Source organism: Helicoverpa armigera, chromosome 13 (assembly GCF_030705265.1).
Source record: "Helicoverpa armigera isolate CAAS_96S chromosome 13, ASM3070526v1, whole genome shotgun sequence".
Classification (NCBI taxonomy): domain Eukaryota; kingdom Metazoa; phylum Arthropoda; class Insecta; order Lepidoptera; family Noctuidae; genus Helicoverpa; species Helicoverpa armigera.
Window position 1 is genome coordinate 1,619,622 of NC_087132.1, and position 22,836 is coordinate 1,642,457.

The 22,836-nt window shown below is 36.1% G+C and overlaps 1 protein-coding gene and 1 long non-coding RNA gene across 7 annotated transcripts in view; both read left to right on the forward strand.

The window, feature by feature from the left end:
- Nucleotides 1-22,836, forward strand: part of Bru3 (bruno 3) — a 559,287-nt gene that overhangs the window by 466,055 nt on the left and 70,396 nt on the right. The window lies entirely within an intron of this gene.
- LOC135117726 (uncharacterized) lies at nucleotides 14,217-15,145 on the forward strand. The gene is made up of 2 exons (XR_010277089.1): nucleotides 14,217-14,410; nucleotides 14,673-15,145. It is a non-coding gene; the product is annotated as an uncharacterized LOC135117726 (long non-coding RNA).

A 22,836-nucleotide genomic window follows, 5' to 3' on the forward strand; every position in this document is an offset into this window, starting at 1 on the left:
TGTTGTTGTCGCTTTTGTTTGGATGCTTTTTCTCGTGGCTTTTAGTGCTCTGCATATTTTTATATAACTCCAGTCTAAGATACAAGCGTACACATTTAATTAAATAAATACTTTAGTAGTTTAGTAGTATAAGAGATTTAAAATATCAAGTTTTGCAAAAACCCTACAACACCCCAGGAAGGACATTATAAAACCTTAAAAAAAATCCCATTTAACCCATAAATTATAATTTACCGTCGCCATCGAATATCAGCAGCCCCATTCGGCCGTAAAACATCGATACGCTAATAGAATCTCCCGGTATTTAGGAGCCGTCCTCACTGAAAGTTTCACCGGCGGGACGGCACGGGCGGACTCGCGAACTGAATACAAACGAGCGAATCTTAACCCTCAATCTGCCGGGTGCATGCGAGTACCGATAAACGCCTCACGTGAACATTGATTTTTTTAAATAAAATTTTAAAGGTGCTCTTTTTGTTGGGAGTTATGTTGGTTGTGTTTTTCTTTGAGATAAGGTAACAAGAAGAAAGAAAGAAAGTGGATTATATGTATTGCTAATTATAACGATAAACTAATCATTCGACACATACTGGTTACAAAGAAAAGAGTCACTACCATTACAAATTATATTACTATACCAGTACTTTATATATTAAACAAAAGTTCCACAAAAATACCGTCAAACAAAATACCCCCATCAACGATCTCAAACCCAAAATATTTACGTAAACACGAAAAAAAAAACAATAATTACACTTGAACCAATCCACTCAACCTCAGATAAGTATAAAGAGCTCTCACCATTGTTCTTTAAAAGAGGGACGTTAGAGGGTGTCGTGAGAGGAATTTCCCGACACTCCGACACTGGCGACACATGTCAGCCTCTCGATCCGATCTCGATCTGTGCGAAGACTTAATAAAATGACACTCTTAAAACTTTGGGCGGTGTAAGGGTTGAGTGCTAGCGGGGTATAAATTGACAACGATTTCAAAACGATGATTTGTTTTGCTATATATCACGACTAACTTTTGAATTGAGTACACCTTCCTTCTTTGGGAAGCCGGTTAAAAATCTTAATAACTATGTAATCATAAGTCATTTACTACTACAGCGGCTTTATAATTACGTAATGCCAGCCACCATATCTTATACTTTTATCTTATCTCCGCTAGCTCTCAACACTTGGATCACATATAAACCGTTAACATGTGCCGCCGAGTCTGTCTTGTGATCCCCCAGATCTTTGTTACCCGAACATCCGCTGAGTATATGGTTTTTAGGGTTCCGTAGCCAAAATGGCAAAAACGGAACCCTTATAGTTTCGTCATGTCCGTCTGTCCGTCTGTCCGTCTGTCCGTCTGTCACAGCCGATTTACTCGGAAACTATAAGTACTACAGTGATGAAATTTGATGGGAATATGTGTTGTATGAACCGCTACAAAAATATGACACTAAATAGTAAAAAAAAGAATTGGGGGTGGGGCCCCCCATACATGTAACTGAGGGATGAAATTTTTTTTTTCGATGTACATACCCGTGTGGGGTATCAATGGAAAGGTCTTTTAAAATGATATAAAGTTTTCTAAAAAACATTTTTCTTAAAGTGAACGGTTTTTGAGATATCAGCTCTCAAAGTCGTAAAAAGTATGTCCCCCCCCCTCTATTTTTATAACTACGGGGTATAAAATTCTAAAAAAAATAGAGGTGATGCATGCTAATTAACTCTTTCAACGATTTTTGGTTTGATCAAAGTATCTCTTATAGTTTTTGAGATAGGTTGATTTAACTGTAATTTACGGAACCCTTCGTGCACGAGTCCGACTCGCACTTGGCCGGTTTTTTTCAACTTTATTGAGAATTCATCGAAATTCCGTGTTAACTCTTTTATGTGTTTGTTTATTAGCCCATCGCTTTGTCACTGTTTTTCCTTTTCCTTGTATTTTTATCAAGGAAAATGATAAAACTTTTACGTCCGCCTTACATGTTGTTTCAATTCATTCAATTATTTCCTAGGTAAGCTTCGTGCGCGATCAACGACGTAGATGTATCGTAGCACTTTCGTAGCGTGCTACGAAATTACGTAGACCGTTGTCTTGCAGTAAATACATTTTTAATGTGCTCGTTGGCGGTGCATTATTGAAGATAAACTGAGCAGTTTAACATTATGTAAGGTTACATCGGGTTTATAATGCACTGCAGTGAAATTGCCCTTTTACGTGCATTCTTGTAGCGAGTCTCGCGAGTTTAAAATTTAATTTCAGGCTTTATTTCCAAGCTCATTTCCCCGAGTCAAATGCAAGCGTTTGAAATTAATATCTAAAACAGTTTCAACACATCAATTAAACATGTACGGACATGAAATTAAACCATTCAATCCTCTTAACGTTCGAATGTAAGCCTCGAATGCATTCCCCGTAATTCCATAGCGCCACACAATATAATTTCAATAAAACGTATTGAAACTAATCACTATAGAGCGGGCTCCGCGTCCCTCCGTTTGAAATGCACTCAAATTAGAGTGAACTAAATTCACGTTGACGCTGTATGAAGCAAACGACTTTTTAACTAACTCAGTTATGCGGTGGGACGTTGTATTAATTTTAATTGGAGAACTAAATTGATTTATAATTTGAGGTCTTTTATGAAATGGCTTTGAATAGATAATTATTGGGTTAGCGCTTCACATTATCATTCACTCTACGGATACATTTATACGTACAGATGCTACAAAATAAGTTCATTTGTTGGACTTTTAGAAACACAGCTTTATACAAAGGTACCTTTACACAAATTATGTTAACACATTAGACACTAAGTATTCTTCACAATCTAACTATTGTTCAGCTTTTTACTATGCTAAATTTTCTTTTTACACTAAGATGCAAAAAAATGTAACACACACATATTTTTTAAACTCTTTAAAAATTCAACCACGTTTTCGTAGCACAAAACTTGCAAGCATGTTAGATAAAGAAAACAGCAGTCGTGTTAGTGTTTAAACAAGTTTGTGAACGCGATGACGGCTATAACATATTTCAAACAATTTCAAAGTGTAATGCGCGAAAAATAAGGTGCTCATACCGTCCGTGCCCGGCTCAGCCGACTTCAACGTGGAAATATAGATACTATTGTGGGATTGAGATGTACTTTTTTTTGAAAAAAGTGTTTTTAGTAGCGTGGTTGTTTTTGTTTATGGAAAGTAATTTAAATATATTCTTTGATAGGTTGTCTAAGGAGTTAAAGTTAGGCGTGTAGTGTTGTTTTTTTGTTATAAAAAAATTGAAAATTCCCACAAAATTGAAAATTGAAAATTCCCACACGTAGTTTTTATTGCCGCTCGGAATGCAAACTCTTGAAACAAAAGTAATAGAAATACTTTCCTAAATAAAAAAGGAATTTCAATTCAAACTTAAAATCATTTAAAATATTGTCCATTCTGCAACCCAATTTTTATCAATACCCAACTCCTATACGCTCAAAATAAAATTCACCTGGCGTATCTAGGTAATCTGCATCTTGGTCCATCTGAGCTCCCGCCTCTGTGAGAGCTAGATACAAGCTGATCCGTTTTGTTTCCCCCCCTGCCCCTCTAACAAAGCTACCTCACCCCCTCTCAGCCCCAGCTATCGAGCTCACAGAAAACTTCAGAAAAATATCCTTTATTTATATACGATATTATATCGGAAAGTTTACCCGTAACTTTTGGCTAGGTTTTAATTTTTAATACTTCGGGATCGAGTTTCGGTTGTTGAGTTTGATTTTCTTGTGATTCGGAAGTTTGATTTGATAGGTTTTTTTGTTGAAGGAATGAAGGAGAAATAGTTTTAAAGATATTGATGGCTTAGGAACTATTCACTTCCAGTTTTTTAGATTATTATTTTTCTCGAAGACAAAGTTTTAACTTTAATTACTTTACACAAAGAAATAAACAACAATTCTTAGTTGTTATACTTAACATTCTCTTAGAAGAAAGCTCAGTATAAACTAACATTTTCCATGCAGAAAATACGCAGCAAACACAAACGCACGCAAAAAAATACGCAACAAAAAATACCATTTCCAGTAGCACTATTTAAATGGCTCACTCGTTAAAGCAGCGCCACTTTATAATCGCGTACGTTTCGAGAACTAATTTAGTTATAAATGAGATCTTGCAGGCGCCGGCGCGGGGCCACAAAGCGAGCGATGCGTCTCAAACAAACTCATTACCGTTCACACGTAATTATAATGAGCGAGTTTAGCCTTTACTGGATTTGTTAAGTTGAAGATGGTGTATGTTAGATGGTTTTATTTTAGACCAACGCATGAGTTAAGTTATTTGCTTAGTATGATATAAAGTTTTGTTTTTGAAAGTTCTTCGAAATCATGATTGAATAAAATCTTCTTCTTGAAATTAAAAGATTTCGTGCATAGATTAATTCAGGTGTATTTGAATATTTTGCCAAAGATATTTATATTGCAATACTGGTAATGAACCCTACCCCCTAGGCCTCCTCAGTACGGTCACGTAGAATACATGGTTCTATCAAAACTATTAACAAAATAACAGCGTAATAACAGCAATACAGCCTATATTACAGCCATATTATCACAAATAAGCCCCAAAATCAATCGAAACCACAAGTTCTTCTCACCTGCAATCATAAAAATGATGTTCCCCCATTCCCTGTTACCCTAGTACTCGGCTTGTCAAACACCTAATTCGTATGACACATCGCTCGGTTTCGGCGAGATTTTACGATCCCCTCAAATTGAACTTGTTCGGCTATGACTGATTAATATTTGAGTCGAGGGACCAGGCTGCTATGTTGTGAAGAGGTCTCAAAACTTCATTATTTGAGTGCGTTTTGTAAACTTAAATTAAGATTTATGAATGTCAATTATAATATATTTAATATTTTATGCTAAAAAAGTTTTTTTCTGCGAAAATACTCCATAAAAATTACTGGTTTTTTGATTTTGTTTACTCTAGGTACTTTTTTATTGAAACTAAGAAAAATAAACACGTAGGTTATGTTCTAACAAAAAAATCTTATCAAACATCTATTCAATCACTCACGTAGGTATTTTACGTTCCATTTTTACCCTCAAAACTGGGTCTTATTTTACGCGTAGAACAGTGTTGCCAGTTCATTTAATTCGGAGTAATGTGTTGCCATGTTTATCGGTCCCGCATTAACCGGTGATAAGTATCCGTGAAAAGTTTTCGGTGTGACCTTTCCGTTGATATTTATTGGTATCGGTGCACATAATACTTGACTGTGCTGGTTTATTGTCGGGGTTTTTTATACTTTTTACAGTTTTAAGGGTAGCTTACAATGTTACAAAGCCTTACCTACAAGGGTAACGTGACAAAATAATTTTGTTTGAGGCTGTATGAATTCCTGATAGACATCCTTATATATCTTGATCAATAACATAACCGATTACTTACACAACATACACCAAAGAGGAAAATATCGAAACCATCATGACTTCAAATCCCCATGAGTAAAAAAAAATATGATTCATAATTGAAATCGACAAACTGTAAACAAACCCTTCGAGTATCATTCGTGATTACGTTATTAAACCACGCCTCCTTACTTCAAAGCGCGAAATCTCACGTCGCGAACACGCTAGTCTCATCTCTAAATAAAATAGTCTGGCAACATTATTCGCTCTAACGATGTGGAAGATAAATTTCGGGATCCCTTTACAGTTTACGAGGTGTAACGTGAAAGACTGAGTGTGTGGTTTGCACCTTAGAATATACGAGTAGGTTGGAGATCGTGGGAATGAATGCTGTGCCCCCGGAGTATAGTTTTTATGTGCCACGTGGATTAAAAAGGGATTGAAAGGTTTGGGACTCTTTGATGTATGCTGGCGTTTGTTTTGAAAGAAAAGGTTGACTGAATTGTATGATTATTATACTTTTTTTTAGAAATAATTGTATCACATCTATTTGTGTTCACTACCAAGACGCTAACAATGGAACAAAGTAAGCAAAACGTTGATTTAAAAAATATCACACTATTGCAATGACAACTTGAAAGTTCAGGTATGAAAGCAAATCAACACTAAAGAACTTACTCCCTCAAGTACCATCACGAACTAAACCTTATAACCACTAGAACAAATTTAGGTCGTCGTCGTTCACTGAGCTTCTAAACTGAACGTATGCAAGTACACCCCTTGAGACCACAGCCCCGTAATGTAATAACTCCACAGAATATATTGACGAATGAAGCACATTTTTTTATTCGTCAAAAAGAATGGTATACGATATTCGAGTATTGAAACCAACGCTTTTATCTCGGCTAGTTGAAATTACCGCGGGTGTCCCATTTCCGCGGTTTTGTATGGCTTTTATTTTGCTTCGTGTTCTGTTTATTAATTAATATGGTCTGTTCAATAATGACGTAATATGAAGCATCTACTTTTGCGTTTCTGTTGATATATTTTTTGTCTGTGGAATTGGGAATTAAGAATTTGTCTTTGAGGACATAGTTTTTTAAATGAAAAAAGTAAGCTACGGCATTAGTTTATTTCGCTGAAGCTTACATTTCATGATCAACCGAACCTATTGCACATTAGCTTCCAAAAATGGTTTCACCCACGTCCAGTGGAAGCCTGAACTCTTTAGCTTTACAAGATTAGAATAGATTTATTATTGACACTTACTTCTTTCGCTTCTCAAAAACATTTTCCTTTACTGTCATATTAATTATTCTTTTTAGTTTCAAATTAGAACGACATTAACGATGTACAGTCTCCACAAAATTACTTATGTATAAGTAACATTTTACTCGGCAGTAACAAACGTAATATATCCGGCAATAGAACCCGCCTCTAACTGCCGCGTACACTGGACGGCCAGGCATATGATTAAAACTTATTATTGACACCAACTTGTATTGATTTCTTAAAAACATTTTATTTTACTGTCACAAAAATTAGAACGTCATTACCGAGGTACAGTCTCCACAAAATTACTTATGTATAAGTAACATTTTACTCGGCAGTAACAAACGTAATATTTCCGGCAATAGAACCCGCCTCTAACTGCCGCGTACACTGGACGGCCAGGCATATGATTAAAACTTGAAGTATTCATACATTTTTACGTTCACACAAAACATTTATGAGTCACTTAACTAGTAATGGCTTGACATAAACCGTTGTCCGGTAATTATTGTCGTAGTTTTAGAGTAGTATGGTACGAACATGGATTTTGTTCCGTGTTCGTATTTTATAAACATTTTCTGTCGACGTTCTATAACTATTCTTATAATATAATAACATACAATAAAAAGTAGCGAGAAGAATTTAATCCATTCATATTTTTTTTAAAGCCATATCTAATCTAATCTATGAGCCTCTTTCAGATGTTTTGATTTTTCTTGGTCTACGTCTGCTTTTCCATCTATCCATATTCATACTCAACACATTGTAGCATACGTTTTACACCTTCTCAATTAAAATGTTACCTTTGACTTATAGTCCTACGTCCCCTAGTTAGTTCAGAAAGCATCCACAGTGCAGAGCCATCGCGTCCAGTCTTGAGCTTCGCGCTTGACCTCACTCTGCGTCCTGCCTATAGTTACTGCCTCTGCGATGATCGTCCGTCGCCAGTACTGTTTAGGGTGACTAAGTTTTCGCTATACATGGGGATTATAATCTAAGGCTTGCCTCGGAATATGATCGGGCTCCCTTCGGAACATGTGGTCGATCCAGTTCCACTTACGATGTTGGTCGATCAGTGTCTCACCAGTCAATCTGTGGTGAAACACGAAAAATGTTACCCTTGCCCTTGCCGATAACTATATAGTTATCGGCACGAAGCTTGAGCTCTGACCTTCACCTGCGCAGAAGTAATTTATTGGGTCCCTTTTGTAGTATGAAGTGAGGGCGGGGGCGGGCTAAAGCGGTGATTGGTCCGCAGTGCATCGCGTCATAGCCGTCACTCAGAATTGGTTCTTTGCTAATAAATCACTTCTGCACAGATGTAGGTCACAGCTCGAGATTCGTGCCGATAACTATATACTACGAAAAGCGATCTAAAAAACCTTTAAGTCCAATGAACTATCCAAAGCCCACCATCCGTCACAATCAGTTAGCACAGCACTAACTATTCCTAGACTACATTTATTAGTCACTTAGCGCCTAATGGCTGGACATAAAAACCTGTGTCAGGTTATTCGATGACGTCACTGAAACACGCCACGAATACGTTTAATTAGTTTCTAGTGTATGTAAGGGTTAACGAGGGTTTCAATGTGTTTAGGATATTTAGTAAAAAGTACTGTTACCTATAGGGCTATATTTTTACCTTATCAAAAATTGTCTATCTGTATTAGGTAGGTATCATGATAAATTATCAAAATGTATGCTTCGTCAAAATTCGTCAAAAAATACACGTAGACATTATGTCTATTTGTCTATATACAAACATGTCTAACAGTTCAAAAGAAAATAACCATTCCCATAATTATATTTACGTTTGGGTCATTTACTAATAACCTCAACCACCACCTAAGTAATTACTTAAAAACGTAAAAAACACAATATTATTTCAAAAACAACAAAACCAGCAGTGCACTTAGCCATAAAATTAAAACCACCAGCGGACCTATAAATATATCATTAAAATGAGTGACAGCACTATTCAAAAAGCACGTTAGACATAACGTGAACATACTACGTTATACTTAACATGGACACGGCACGCCAACAAAAAGTTAATTAAAATAAATATTCGAGTGGCTTCTAATGTAATACATGTGAAAGTACGCGGTTGTATGCTGTCCCGTTAGTATTAAAACGCCAATTACGATAATTGCCGGCAATGCACGCGCGCTTTGTGGCCGAACCCGCTGCACGATATAGCCCGATTTCTAGCGTATGTGCTTATGTTTTATTTTAATGTTTTGTTTGTTTTGGACCGTTTAAGCCTAAAACTAAAATTATTAAGGGTACTCGAATTATTATTTGCATTAAATATAATCTCAGTTGCTTAAAACAAAAGCTAGAAAGTCTTTCTAATAGGAATCAAATTGCAAAATCATAACAAAAGATTGGCCCTAACAGACGCATGACACAGTATTTTACTAACATAATTTAATCATTTAAGGCCCTAGTAGACTAAAATACAAAAAAAAATATTTCAAGAACTGTAAACCGCCTTCACAAAAACATGTATAGCAACTTATCGACATAAGGCCAGCACTATTAATACTGTTGTGATACAACACTTCGTAACATCGATAGCACAACACTGGCCGCCGTGGAAACATGTTTATTTTGTGAAATGTGCTTCATATTCTGCCCGTCAATATTTTGGCTAGCAAAGGGTAAAAGTGGAAAATAATCTTTAGGTCGTACACAATTTTAGTTTTTTTTTTACTATTTCAATATTTTTTTTTAATAATAAACATCCTAAACTCAGGTACTGCATTTAACATTAGCTAAGGTGATTCAAGACTATTTTTAAGCCCATTTAATGTAAGTCCATGTCATTTCACCACCAAACTCTAATACGATTAGCACTAAATAACTTAAAAACTTTTCAAACAATTAATAAAACCCTTTTCAAATAATCTTCAAAGGTCAATATCCCCATAAGTGGGGGCAATATTATTAAAAAAAAAGGCTTAACACATACCAGTCTAGTAAAACACCATTCGTTCTGTAATATAGCTGGGGTGGACAGGACAAACACAATTTAATGAGTGTTGGAACTGATCACCCCTCACGTCGTTTTTCTGTTATACCTACGTATATTTTTGACGATAAATCAGGAAGTTTGTATTTATAAATGGTAAGTAATAATCTTGACAAATTGTTAAGATTATGGACTTATTTTTATTAATTCTATGGTTTCTACGGAGAATAGCTAAGGTTCGCATGAAATGACCTATTCCATTTTTTTGCCAACACAATCCTTGCCAAAAATAATCCATTCTGTACCACTTAATTTCTTTCACTAGATACTTATTATTTTATTTTAGTACCTTAATAGTTCATATTATATAAAAACCCAGCCATTAAAATCTTCAAAACTACATGTACCCAACCCCAGTAACGTATGTTTTAAACATATGGAACCTGTTAAACATATGGAATGCTAATAAAGAATTGAGTAAAGCAATAATGTTAAACACACCTTCAAATCTTTAAGCAACAGAACTTAACATTGTCAATAAGCAACAAACCAATTTTACTAGAAGCTCCGCAGTTACTTAATTTTGTGCAACGAAGGGAAAATAAAAAGTAATTATAAGTTGGTCATCTCCGGCGATATTATCTCGGCTCCCCGGGGCTCCTCAAATATTTGCTCTTATATTAATTTTTATTTGGTAGCTTCATCAGAGAAAGGGCATGTTTGGAATATTAAGGTTATGTTTAGGGAGTGAAATGGGGGAACGATGGCATATTAGAGTATTATGTTTAACATTAGACACTGTATTAAATTCTGTTAAAGCTATATCAAATTTTAATAGTCTTAAATTGTTTGATGTCCTCTTAGTAGTGACATAAATTTATTTTGATACCAAAAGTTAGACCAGCTACTAAAGTACTGAAGAATTATCAAAGAGAGCATGAGAGAAAGGATACTAATGCCCAAAGCAACAAATACCTAAATTTAGGGATCCCCTAAGACCATTTAGTGAACACTTAATACGAATTTCGTTCTACCAAAATTTAAGTGTCCCTTATAACCTTTATTATTGGGTAAGCCCTTATTCTAAGTGATACTTAGTAAGGGAAACGTTAAGAGATTGTTGGTGAAAACGGGCATAAGTCTCCCCTACAACTTATTTCATAACATATACAAACCTCCTAACAATTGCATTGGCAAAGCAACAGGTTTCCGTAGCAAAGCGTAATAAATTATGATGATCACCAATTTATATTCATTACGTTATGTTTTGTATGCCGAGTAAATATACAAATATAATAATATACATGCTGTATATGATACAGGGTGTATAAGCTTATGAATATTGCGATGATAGTCTACTTATGGGTGTAGGAAAATAGTGTTTATTTTATGTAACTATGTAAGTATTAGTTGAAGAGAAATGGTAGATACTTACGAGGACTGCTCATAGAAGGTACTACAGAATAACCAGTAGTGTCTATTAAAGATTAAGCAAATGACATTCATAGTAAAATCTTTCCCATTTTAACTTTCTCTGACATAGAGACGAATCATCCACATAATGCAACAAATGAATAAACCAAAAACTCCTCTCACAATCAGAACACAACTTTCCCACCTAAAAACAACATTTAAACACCAAACAAAACAATACAAACTGAAAATAATAAATCCCAGTTACCAAAGATTCATTAAAACAGTCCAATTAAGCGATATTTACATTTACGCTTAACGCGTTTGATGAAACTCTTTTGAAACAACAGGCGCAAACATTGGAGTTGTTCCGAATCATTGGGGGTAAGTGTTTGTATGGCCAGCCGACCGGGGTCTGTGTTTCACGTACTTTGTGCTGCGAGCTTTGCTATGGGACGAGGTGATTAGGCTGGGTATTTTAGGTATGTCTGCTTTCATTCGATCTGGGATGTGGTCGTTTTGGAATTGATAGTCACTTGTTTTGAAAACTTAAGTACCGACATTAGCTGTTGTTGTTCAATTGTTTCTGCATAGAAGAAAGACACTCTTGTTAAACTTTTTTGTATAAATACTATTGGTGATAGCGACACCTGCCCGTATCTTAGGACCAAAAACGATATGAACATCCATCATAGGCCGACGCATCCAGCATACTAACACCCATTCACTCCTGATCGCGAATTAAAGCCGTGTTTTTGTACAGTCCCCGGATAAGTTAATGAATAGCGAACGTACGTGTTCGCTGGACGGGCAATATTTGCCCAACACGCCCTGTTTGTCCGACCCCAATAATTTAAGGAGTATATTTAGTCGTTCAATTCGCGCTGGACATCGATACGTCTGTTTGTGTACGTTATTGCGTGATTAAATGCGTTATTGTTGTTTTTTGGACGATCCTATCGTTGTTGTGGCAATTTGTAATGTTAGGTTTGGCGATTTGTAACGTATTGATCAGTTTTGGAGTGCTGGTTCTTTTGTATTAACAATTTCATATTCGGTTCAAATCTCAAGAAGCTAGTATCGATATGTAAAAATCAATCTGAAATCCTACATTCTATCTATCAGCCCACATTTTCTTTCAGGCGTTATAACAAGTGAAGAACTTGTACAAACTGTCAGAATTCATCTGACGAAGGTATTCGACCGTAGGTCCCTTCTACAAAAGAAATTCCTAAAATTCTCTTATCCTTATACTTTGCGATTGTAGGTTTTGATTAGGCATTGCTTACCTTAGGCCCGCATGCCAAACTTTCATTTGATCTGAAAGAAATGGTCCAATGATCCTGTCCTTGCCCTAACGAGGAAAATTCTGTAGGTCTACTTTCGCGCGAATTTTTCTTTATACGCAAATGCTGAATTGATAGTAGATTAGGTCATTAGGGAACAAAAAATCTTAATACAAGTCTCTAAAAATGAAACTTGTATTTTGAACTTAAATATTCCAAAAGTCATCAATATTTTTAATAAAACAATTGAAAAAACCAGGCCATCCCTTCAAAATCTCAAAAACACAACCTTAAAACTGGTATGACCTAAAGAATAATAATAAAAGTAAAACAGCATACTTCGTATTTATTGTGAGGCAAAGGAGCGAAGCAAGTCGCAGCGAGGCTCATGGATCCCAACTCGAGTTTGAGGATCAAATATCAATCTGCGGGTTCGATCCCCTATGCGGATATGATTGGGGATACATTCCGTCCGCTTCGCTGAATATTGAACGATGAGAAAAACTTATAACGTGTCCCAGAGACGGTACCGTGAAATTTGGATTTTTGGATGGCAGTAGGTATGTTGGAGGCTTTTAATGAAAGTATTTTAAAGATTGGCTGAACTTTTAATATGCATAGATTATAGATCTATGTTGAATAATATAATTTTGATTAGAAAAAATATTGCAAAATCATTCGTTATTCAGCTAATGCAATAAATGGTGCAAAGTCTACTCTTCAAGCCGCATCAAATCAGTGAATAGTAACAGCAAATAGATTTACAATTTAATTTCTAATATACTATGAGAAGCATAATAAATAATACATCGCATAAGTTTCATTCAAATTATTACTATATACATTTCACTATCACAGACCCAAGAAAAAATAGACACACTCACATCCCCGTCAAAGACGCTCGCATCGCGAATTAAATAACTTCACTCAGACATTATTCGCAACACGAGTAAGAAATATTGTGTACCTTCCACTAAACTAGTAAACGAGTAGTACAGAACTCATAGCAAGTTTATCGAAGTAACACGATCAATCTTACTTTAGCTTAAGGAATAGATTTTATTTCTGGTTCGCGAAATTTTGCTGTTACCATTATTACCTTCGTACCTTACGTTCGTTGATTTATTGCTTGACTAGTAATGTTACACGGTTTTATTCGATTATTGAAGGGTTAAAGCCCTTGAATATTTTTAGTCGTTTGGTGGGTCGACTTGCGAATTGAAAGGCAAGGACATTCTAACCAGTCATATGTCTTTTTTACAACTTCTAAAGTTATTTGTACTCTTAAAGTTACTCCAAAGATAAGACCCAAGTGTATCTTTGTTGAGATACGACTTTATTTATGTCTAGACCATTGACCTCATTGAACAATAAACTTCGTTAAGTCTACTCATGTATTTGTGTTTCGGTATACACTGTTTGTCATGGTTTGAAGGACCTTTATGGCTTGCTAGTACTGCAGTACTTCTTACATATTCTACTTTTCTTGAATAGCTGCAAGCACGTCATGCTCCCTTAGACGGTATGGCCAGCGGTAGCGTTGGGGGTCGGGTTGTCCCCTTCCCTCAAAAATGTGCGAAGGGGGCGATGGCTGATCCTCGCGTTATACTCGTGAACGGGTGCTGCTGGCGGTACCAGGTCGTGTTGGTGGCTATTGACACTATTCATAATAGTATGATTTTCTATTAGCTTTTTTTTGGAGAAAATAATAATACTGTAGTCCTAGCAGGTACACCTTGTTTGTGTTGCTACAACATAATCATCTGCGCATGTGGGTGGGCACGCCGATTTTATGCTTATATTAAAAATACATTTCTATTTTATTAACAGGAGGCTTTAGATACACTTAATAGACTATAAGTAATGCTTGAGTAGGGTAAACTGGGTACGGTTGTGCCAGGGTACGGTAGTGACAGTCGCAGTTGTAACGAAACTATACGTAAAACGGGGGAGGTTGTGAGGGAGAAAGACGTGGCTCACAAGCCTAAACACGTTCCCCAGTATTGCGTTAGCCGGCGCACGACGTTGACGTAAGCAGGAGCCCACATTGCTTTTCAACAATCAAAAGTAAGTATTTTTGTTCGATTTCGTTTCCTAATTACTGTTATTTTTATACAGATAGATTATTTTGTTATTTTTTTCTTTAAAAGTTGAATATTAATATTTAATTACAAGTGATTTCTTTTTACGTAAAGTATTTGGCAAAATCATGGCGATTTTTTGTTTTCAAAATGATGCGTTGGGTACGGTTGTGTCAATTTTTTTGGGTACGGTTGTGACGAATATCTTTACATATAATAAATCTCATATTATTGTTTTTTGCTTTAAGATGTCCAGGATACGTTTGCGGAAGACCGAAAGAGCGCAGTGTGATATCAAAAAATAAAAAGATGCCGATGAAGAAGTGAAACAAGGGATTTCGTACGTGTAGCTCAAGCTACAAGCCTTTCTACAGCTACAAGTTTGAACAGAGCAAATGTTGTTTTGTTGGTTGTTAAAACTATGTTTGTAAGCTTATTATGTTAAACATTTCTACAATAAAAGATATTATAGACCATTTTGATATATGTTTATGCATGTCACAACCGCCCTTGGTATGTGGCCGGTTGTGACACTTTCCCATTTTTTTTAAATTGATCTTATGAGTAATACATTGTATTAAGGAACAATATATGAGTGTTTTTACGTACACAAATGTACAAATTGCGATACAAGTTCCTTTTCTGCGAGCTAATTAGTCAAATATCAAAATTATTGGTGATCAAACGAAAATTGGCACAACTGTACCCAGTCTACCCTACCTACTTAGTCTTTATGGGTGTAAATCTGTGTGCTAGCCTACTTGTGTTAAGTTTGTATTTGTTTTTTCTTTCCTAATTTTATATAATGGTTATCATGTGATAATGATATTTTTATTTGACTTGTTTTGTATACATTCTGGTTCTTCAAACCTTACAGACAGACATGTGTTGCTGGGGAGTTTGTTGCGCCACTTCTTCTTCCCAGCAAAAACACATAGGAAGTGGTGAAGAGATAATTTGAATAAACGATTTTGAGTTTGAGTTTTGAGTTTGACCAAAACCTCATTATTGAAAGGTCGGGCTGTTCACACAATCGGCTTGATAGTTTCTTAATAGAAAATACAGTCAACAAGTTTAAACTAACGTTACTTCTTGAGATAAGAATAATTTATATTAAACCAGAACAGAACTGGTCCTTATCTCGGACTGCAATATAAGCCAGGGCCGCAATAAAGCGTCGCACTTAGGCCTCTAATAAAGCGGCTTATGATTAACCCTAGCTCACAAAGCTGATAACTTTGCCTAAGCAATCTAGTTTTGAGGCAGGAGAACATAAGTAACCCTACATATTTGATCCAAGTCTCCTGTATGTCCCCATTCACACCTGCATTCTCCACGTAAAATATTGAGAGGGTCCCTAAGGTCGGCTCTCCCGCCGCGATGCAAATTGGCTCAGGGGGCCTCCGTGCACTCCAGATTATGTGACGAACGAATAGAGTATTGTGTTTTATGAGACATTGTGAGGAGAAAGAGGTTTGTAGCAAATTCTTTGGAGAGTGGAGAGCTTTTTTGAAATTGCGTTTTGGGAGATGTGGTTGGTTTTTGAAAGAATTTTAAAGTGTCACGTGATATTTTTTGCCATCTAAAAAGACAACATTTACTACGTTGTACGTTCAAAATTTTCATGCAACCCTCTTGCCGCTTCATTTACCAGAATGTAAACAGTATTTATTTTTATCAATAACGGTATAACCCCGTTGAAACTCTAAAACAAACAAACTTGAAATACTAAAAATCTCTCAAACACTCATCCCAAAAAATCTACAAAAATACGAACCGCCCAAAACTCGTCAACAAAAAGTCCAAAAGACAGACAATTCACTTTCTTTAACATCCACATACTATCAAATCAACCACAACACGAGAAATCCAAATCCATTCACAAACGTTCGTCCGTCCGTCCAGTCACTCGTGCAAGCACACTACATCTTGTCAGATGAAAGTCTATGCGTTATCGAAATCTATTTTTAGGGCTGTGTCGCATCGCGTCGCTCATAATGTGTTCGGAGGACCTTTTCACGCTCGGCTTGAGACCCAACAAGCTCGGATAAAAGGGGTACGGGGGGATTAAATATAGTCGCGAAACTCAGGTGATGGCTGGACCTATAGTGATTGACAATACGTTTAGTCGAATAGACTTTTGATGTCAAAGGGAAGCTGGGGTACGTTCTGATGGGATGCGTTTCAAGTTGTGTGATCTTGATTGAATGGTTTTGGTTTGGATGTGGGTGAAATTGTTTTGGGTTGAATATTGTAATGGCAAGAAGGTCCATAACAAAGTGGTACTGATATTTTAAAGGTAATTATATAGATGTGTTGTAAGTGCACCAAAAAGATAAAACAAGTAAATATACTGTTTATTCATAAACCTGCTCTATTATCACCAACAGAAGCAACAAGCGTAACCTAATTATAATTAATACAACAATAACAAAGTCTTTGTCAAACGTCTTGCGTTACGCTGTGGTCGGCGCGAGTCATTACTGGTCCTTTGATACTTGATGCGTTATGTCATTACGACATATTTTGATGTAGTAATGATGTCACACGAAATGTTTCCTTGTATAATTGGCTTGTTAATGTGGTCAGATTGGTTTATTACGTATCTACGTTATGTACCAAACACAGTCGAATTATAATTTAGGAGTGAATACAACCACACATACCATTAAAATATCAAACTCAATAACCCCAAAAAGAGTTTGCCAATATATTTTCAAAGAATGAAAACTCTAAGGGTGAGTTGCACCATTTAACTACAACGTAAACCAAACCATAACCAGCCGTCAAATCACTGAATTGACCGCAATTTCATGGCTAGTTCTGATTTAAAGGTGCAACCCACCTAACACCTTTAAAATCTACCAAAAAAGGAAAATCAACAAGACCTCATTTCGGTAACAAATAGGTGGCACCGTGGCACCGTAGCACCTCTACCGGGCCAATGTTTTGTCTCTAGTTACAGCGCGGTTGACGAGTCATTAAGGTCCTTTGACACCGGAGCGCGTGCTTACGTCATTATTCGCGCGATATTTTGTATTAACACCGACTAAGGTTCGGTAATGACAGGTTGAAGTTTGCGTTCGGGTTTTTGCGGTTGGGTTGTCTTTTTAAAGGTGATTTATTTAATTATGTTGCGATTTTTTTGTGTATTTTTTTAAAGGCGATAAAGCATGATAATTGCTTTAGATACTGAAGGAATGTTTTGAAAAATTGAGAAAGTATGCTACAAAAGATAACTATGTACGAGGTGACTTGTAAGTCTAAATTACTAGTCTGCATCAAAAATAAAGAACTTACGCGCTGTAATCTAAACTACCAAAATGTATAACCCAGTTCCCACAAAACCATTCAATCCCATACCGAGCCATTTGAAAAAAGATCCAACCCACTATATTACACAGCCGAACATAAAGTATCATGTTCAATTTGCAAACATCAAAGTGTCGTTTAAAAACAGACATATAGACGGAATAGACTGTGCGAGTGTGGCTATGAATGACAACCGATTCGCACGCGAATGCCGCGACTCGCTCGATTCACACTTGACGCACGCAACTGTGTTGAATAGAATAGGCCTTATTATTCATAGTTGTGCGTGTGTTCTAAGCTTCATTCGTGAAGTCTTGCTGGTGTTACAAATGCGAATGTAACTTTTAGGGGATAGAATGGCTCGATTAGTCATTGGCAATATTTGAAACTCAAGTAATTCTAAAGACGTGATACAATGCTTGCAATAAAGATACAATATTCAAAGAATACAAGTTCTAAAGAGAACCATATCTTTCATGTTACATCCAGATACATACTCTCTTCACGTCGACAAAATTCCTATCCCGAACATACTACTTACACTTCGTATCACACACCCGGATCAGTGCACAAATCGTTAGAAGTTCCGCGCACGTGTGTATAAAGAAGCGCCAGTCTAATAACTTGCAGTGCGACCTACATTTCTTTCACAGCAACACAGAGCATACACAACAAATGCTATATTGCTGTGTAACTCAAACGGACGAACACTTTTATCTGTGCGTACAATACCTTTTGCTCTTTGACCGTACCTCAGCGCTCGGTCCGCGCAATAGCCACGCATTGTACCACCGCGTTGTTTTATTCCGCGCCGAATAAAAACCAGTGACCGTAAACCGAAGAGGCCGTGATATGGAGGTTACAGTCACCTCGTAAATTTCCTTCTACCACGACACACTCCTTCACACTCGCGCTGATGTCACATTTTCAGTCCAACGGAGCGCGAAATAAGTACATTTTTGCCCACACGACGTAATATAAAAAATATAATGACATATTTTAAAAGTAAATCCTGGATGTGCGGTATTGACAGATGATGGAGAAAACTTCCCTTCGGCACGCACTCGTTGTAAGGAAATGAATTTTTTGTCAATATTTCCACGTGTGCTCGAGATTTGTTGGACAAATATTTTCATCTGTAAACGTTTCTGGAAATGTTTGATATGCCGCGTTCACGTGTTTTCCTTTCGAAAATTCTCGACAGGATATTGATGTAGGAGCATCAAACGTTGTTTAATACGTTTACATTCAGATATCCTGTTTCTGTACATATAATGTATGAGCTGAGATAAGATCACAAACTTTTGTATTAAACGTGAAAAGCTCGAGCATATAATTGAATAAGATAACGGCAATCTCATATCTTCTTCCATTTATCTTTATTGTATCTTTATTCTTGCCACATTTCATAACATTTCCACAAAATATATCTACACATTATTGTACTAGGCACAACTCTTTCCTCTCAAGTATCACTTTAGTAGTTGTTAATATTTCATTCCAACCCCAGTAAAACGTTGTTAGATAAACTTTAAAACAAAATAACGTTCATTAAAGAACCCAAATAAGCAAACCCGCTTAAACATCATTTAAAACAATAGACGAAAAAATGTCGTTATTTACTTTCCGACCAATCTACTGCCGACTGTCATATAAATTGGACGGAATTCTTTCACAGAACAGTTTTAATGAGACCTTTACGGGCGCCGAGACTTTGATGCGATAACTTTTTTCGATATTTTTCGTCTCCCCATAGAAAAATATGTAGTATCCTTTTCTTGTGTATACGGTTCTCTATCGCTGCGTTCCTTTCACTCGCAGTAACTGCAAACGAAGACCGCTCGAGGCATCTGCAATCAATGGAGCGTACAAATTGAAATAAGATAGCAAGATGTACCATAGCTCATAATAAGAGGCTCCGCTTGATACTGCCTTTCATCCTAAAAGATTTTCTTTATAAGTATGTAAAACTGTGCCGTTAGATGCTCACCGAAGTTGTGAAAGTCAATCCTTTGCGTCATGTGGAGATGATTGGCTGGCAAAGTAAATCAAAAGACGTTTACTAACTGCTCGGGTTCTTGGGTATAGGCTTGATATACGTTATGTTGTGTTTACTGTATCTGGTAGTAATGGTTTTTTAAAGGTTACTTATTTATATTATCGACTCGATTTTTTGCGCAAAAAATTACCTGGAATCTCATATCAGTGGTTCTGATTTACTAACGATAGATGACTTTAGATGAATCATTGGGGAGTTTTAGTGATGATTTAAATAACACTATTTTATAACAAACATTAAAAATTACCCTTATTTGTTCACAGGTATGTACACCCAAAATCCTAGACGAAGAAGATCTCGAAAGCGTGGTAAGATATTCCCATACTCTTCAACATCTTCAGAGCAAGGCTAGTTAGTAAAATAGTAATTAAAAATGTAGCAGCAACAAGTCGTACTACGAATGATTCTGACGTCAGACATTTAGTAAATTGACGCGAACGGAAACAATTTGCCTGCAAGAACATTGAAGCCGTATTGGTTTGGCGCAAACTTGACACTGCAAGCGACTGTTTAATTTTTCCTTGTAGCTGATATGTCATAAGGAAATAGTGTTGATGTTTTAGTGATTTTATACATTAAAATGACACTTAAATAATTCAAAGCAATAAAGACAGCGAAACGTTCGAAGCTATAACTTTTAATCCTAGCCAAGATTCATCGGGTTACATAGAAACTAGCCTCTGAGCCGAGGCACAGAATAATAAAAATTGAGAAAACTCGGCCAAATATGCGTGGCCAGATTACCATGAGAAATAAGCAACGTAGGTAAATCGATCCACCTGGATTAAACTTCATAAAAATACATAACTAACCAAAGCTTCATAAAACACGAAGCCACAGACATCCAAAACGCTACCGCATATGCCTTACCCCACACCTCACGAAGTTAGCGCTACCGCGGGACACCAGTAAGTTTCTCAGGGGTTTAATTAGCCTTTAACTTAATGGTGATTGTGTCCTCAAAGCGCATCGGCGTGCCTGGACTTGTACATGCGATGCATCGACTGCGACATGTACCTATTGCATCTAGACTCTGTAGTGTAAAGGTAGGATATGTCAGATGTCTTGGTTCAATTTTGGTCTCTTGGCAAGTTGATCAATATTTTGGAATACCAAGGGTTTATCATTAATGACATTTAAATCAAAATGACTGCAAGCAATATTATTGTGGACAATAGACGACCCAGTTGTTGCAATGGTCACCAAGTTCTAGACTGCCGAACTGAAAGTCTCGGAATTATTCCCGGTATGGTCAACAATCATTTGATGAGCAATGTTTTGTTTATAGTTGCTTTAAAGTTTGGAGTTTATCAGTTGTGTTAGAACGTAGAGAAGTAGAATATAATTAGCTTACTTTGAGGCTAGCCGATCGTGTTCGAAAATGTGTTTAAAATTTGAAAAGAAAAGAAACTATGACGATTCTTGAACTAGGATAAACAAGTGTATACCACTCTATTGCGTAGTACTGTAGGATCTTTGTAATGGATAAGTCGCTCCGTTTAACTGGTTTTAGAGTCATGGTCCGCTTTATTGAACCTTCGTCTTATATTGTGAAAGAGTCCGTTAAACACACAAACAGACGTTTTTACTTACAGTTACTTTAGTGTTTATAATTTACGAAGCTTAATTTTCAATGGGTAATTACTTGAACAACTTAGGTAGAATAAAAACAAATATAATGTTGATTTATTTCATGGCTGATTTTATTAAAATTACTATTTACAATTTACTATCAAATCTATGAAACTAAACCTATCCCAAACCAATAATGGACACGAGACTTCAAAATTAATGCAATGCATAAAATTATCAAGCTGCTCGCCATTATGAATACATCAGCACTAACTAAAAACTTCGGCATAATGAATACAAATAAACCACGATCATAATTCCAAAGTGTTATTTACATTTTATAATGTATGAATAATTTAAAATGTAAACAAATGCGATCACGAGCAAAAATATCCAAACTATAATCATTTGCAAATATGAAACAATTGGTGTGCGACGAAGCGGCAAATTGATGTTAAATAACATAAATATTTTATAAATTTTATGCAAACAATTTATATCAATTAGCTTGGATTCAGCTGGTTATTCACGGATTTTAAAATACCTGGTATATTCATGGGCAAATAGCAGTCTTAGTCTGCTTTAAAATTCATGATGTGATGAACCACATAATAAATACATATCTACATATTTTTCTCGAAATGTCAATTTTGAAATAAATTGTTAACTTAACGAAAGAATTACGTTTACAATAACAGTAACTGACAACATAAACTGCAGACAAAACAAATGAAAAACTTTATTCTATTTTCAAATTGAGAGAAAAAACTAAATGTTAAACATATTTGAAAACTATTTAGTAATAAACCTTTTTGTTGAATGCGTTTTTTTTTTTGCAACTTTGGGTGAAAATTGTTTGTAAGAAAAGTTTTTATTAAAGCTCAAGAATTTCATCAATTTTGCAATAGTTACGTATCTACATATAAAGTTTCTTCAAACTGACTGAATTTTCTTAACTCTTTACTTTATTTCTTTTCTTTGAACGAAGTTAGTCGATCAGTGAAATTGTGCATAAAAGAATAATACAATTCTTTTGATTTTTAGACAAACTTTTTCTCATATGAACTCTTTGTTACGTTAATGCGTACCTTTTTATGTACCGCTCGCTATATTAGCTTTCTTCGCGTACATAAAGTGTAGTTATTCAGAAATAAGCAACATCTTTGGCGTATAAAAGGGAATGGCTCCACTAGAGTCAAAATCACGCTCTTCAAAGTAATCACGGCGGCCATATTAGAATCTCCTCGGGCACGTATGTTTCTGATGTGTTCTGACACAAATGGATACGTTGTGACGTCACAATTGCCGTGCTACTGCGAACGATGACCGTCTGCGTCTAACGCATAAACAGCACGTGCATGACCCGGCTGAATTAAGAATAGATTGTTGAGTATATAGAAGTGTTGTGGAAGGGCGATTCTTGAAAATGGCCGCTTATGCGTCGTTTAAAAGTTTGTAGTTAGACTTTT